Here is a 3042-nt window from a genome sequence, read left to right on the forward strand (position 1 = left end):
TCCCAGCGTCTGCACCGAGCCAGGGCCCGCGACTCCTTGTCAGCCTCTCTGCAGAGGCGGGGCCACGGCGCGGGCCAATCAGTAGCCGTGCTGTGAGCCCGGGGCCTCCCTCGCCACACCCCCAAGCCCTGCCAATCACGATGTGGTTGCCGTGGCGACAGCTTGGCGCGACGGCAGGAGGTTGACGTCAACTGAGCCAACGCAAGGGGCCCTGAGGAAGGGTCTGGAAAAGGGGGGGGGCGGTGTGCGACCCCCAAACAAAGAAGGGGGTGATGTGGAGAAAGGCCCTGTAACGACTCCCAAGTGCAAAATCTCTGAAGAAAAAGAAAAAGACACCCATACAATTTGTGTAAAAAAGCGAAAATCAGCGGGCACAAACATGTATGTTGAAGTCTGTAGACAAACGAGAAAGTGGGATACCAGACTTTCCTGAGACACACGAAAGACCCGAGACTAGCCTCCTAGTAAACGGAGAGCCCTCGAAAAGCGACGAGATAAAGACCAAACCAAGCCCCCAAACGGGCAATTCACGGGAAATACAAATGGCTGACAGACCTACGGGGCAAAAATCGCGACCCGACTCGCAAAGAAATCCACGGAAAACCGAGAGTCCGGACGCGCGCGATTCAGGGGCTCTCTGCTCAGGCAGGGCCGCGCCGGCTCCCACCGCGGTCCGCACGGACCTCGGCCGCGCTGCGGAGAGCGGGGCTGCGGCGCGGGAGGAGACCCGGGAGCCGCGGGAACGACGGACCAAAGGCGCGACAGAGTAGGCGAAGTTGTGGAGATGACTCGGTAAGTGTCTTCGTTTGTTTGTTTAAGATGAACACGTATGCAGGTAAAACCTCTGGGAAGGCACACATGAAATTGTGAAGCGGTCACCTTTAGGGAAAAGGGATGCAGGAAGGAAGAGGTTTTCCCTTCTCCAGTCCATACTGTCTGACTCTCCTTGCTAGAAATATGTATTTCTTTCCCAGTAGAAAAATCAATAAATTACAGAAATCTCACTGAGGAGTGCTTTGATCCAACCATTCCGCTCTCAAGGAACTAAAGCAAAGGAAATAAGCAGAGATGTACAAAAGATTATATGCGGGCATCATCATGGAGCATCCTTTTTTACTAGAAAAATGTACTCAGCTGAAGAATTAAATTGTATTCTGGTAAAGCCATACACTGCAATTTTATGTGGCCAATAAAAATGTAAGATCTTAATTTTAAAGGAAAAGATGCATAAGATAGAGTGAATTACAGAAAGCAGCTTACCTAGGAGCACAAAGAATATGATACCCCAAATTAAGTTCTTTATTTATACTTAGCAAGTATAAATATTTATAAATCAGTGGTTGCTTACTACATTTATAAGCTACCGGCTTGGGGTGGGGGATGTTTTAAACTCCCCAAGTCTACAGCAGTCTCTTCTCACCCAACAGTGCAACGTAAACATAAAATCTGAAATAAAACATTGTTTGCTGTGCATCTTTGAAACACATTCCCCAGCAGCGTCTAGAGGAATTCTAGAGACCCCACTGAAAGCGAATGTGGTCCTACCCTTAGGTGGCAAGTTTTCAAATCTGGCCACACAATCAACTGGATCACCTGGGGAGCTGTTAAACAATGTAGGTGCCCAGCGTCCCACAGATGTGTTGGTTTTGGAGCTCCCCAGGTGATCCTAAAGTCCAGTTACGGTTTAGGAGGTGATTTTAACACATTCTATGGACCTCATCCTCCCTCTCCTTTTCAAAAGCCTCTACCTGCCATACGAATTTTTCCCTGGATCCCAGGGTCATTCATTCCCATCAGACAGCACATGCTCTTCGAGCTCCTCCAGCTGCTACCCCTTTGCTCTGCACTTCCTGCACCCAGGAAACCCTTCTTGATTGAATGGTCTCTGTCACTGACTCAGACTTGCTGCACACTCTTTCCTGCTGCCATGCCACATGGCTTCTGTCTTTTCCGCAGCCCTGAAATTGGCAGTGCCCTATGTGGCTAGAAAACTCGCTCTTGGTCTCACTTGATCTTTCTGTAATATTCAACATCCTCATTAAAACAATGATAACAAAAGCCCATGCTGTCTAATTTTCAGTGACACTACACTGCCCTGGTTTTCTCCTCATGTCAGTGGTATCTTCTCGGTCCCCTTAGCTGGTTTCTGCTCTGCTTAACTTCTCAATGCTCAGACCCCCGTCACTAGACGCCATCAACATTCACTCTCTTAGGTAGCATTCTCACCTAATCGCATGGTTTAAATACCACCTGCATGCCCAAATTTAAATCCTCTGCCACAGAGCTCTCCACAGAAGCCCAATCTCCTATATCCAACTGTCTGCTTAACAGCCGACTGCTCTACCAGGATGTCTAATAGGCAACTCAAAACACTGAAGGCAAATAGTAATTTCCCTTTCACCCATTTTTATAAATGGCACTAGTTGTGGTGGCCAGAAATCTCACAACTGTTCTTAATTCCCTTTTCCCTTACCAGCAACATCCAATTTGTCAGCAAGACCTGCTGATTCTACATCAAAGACACATCCCAAATCTGTCCCAATATTTTTCCTCTGCATTATAATCCAAATTACCGTCATTTCCCCTAGATATTAGCCTATTCACTACTACCTGCTTTTACTCCAAACCCTTCCTTCAAAATATTCTCTAGACAGCATCCAGGGTGATCCTCTTTAACTGCAAATAAGACATCATGTTTCGGCTTGAATTACCTCCTATTCCTTGTCCCAGTTACGCTTTAATATAAGTCTAAAATCCCTATCCTGAACAAGGTTAAAAGAAAAGGCATCAATATCTTTTGTCATGGAAGAATATTAAATATTTGTGTTGTAAAATTTAATAACCTTTTCCTTCAGATTTCTGCATTTTTATCTTAAGAAATCCCTCCCCACGCTAAAGTCATAAAGATATTATAATAGCCTCAAGTTTTAGTGTCTTTGTTTACTTTTATATATGTTCTGTGGTAGGGATCTAACTTTTCTCCTGATATATATCATGTTTCCGAATAGAAGTGGACCTGTTCCTAAACTCTCTAGTCAGTCC

Source organism: Phacochoerus africanus, chromosome 8, assembly GCF_016906955.1.
Source record: "Phacochoerus africanus isolate WHEZ1 chromosome 8, ROS_Pafr_v1, whole genome shotgun sequence".
Classification (NCBI taxonomy): domain Eukaryota; kingdom Metazoa; phylum Chordata; class Mammalia; order Artiodactyla; family Suidae; genus Phacochoerus; species Phacochoerus africanus.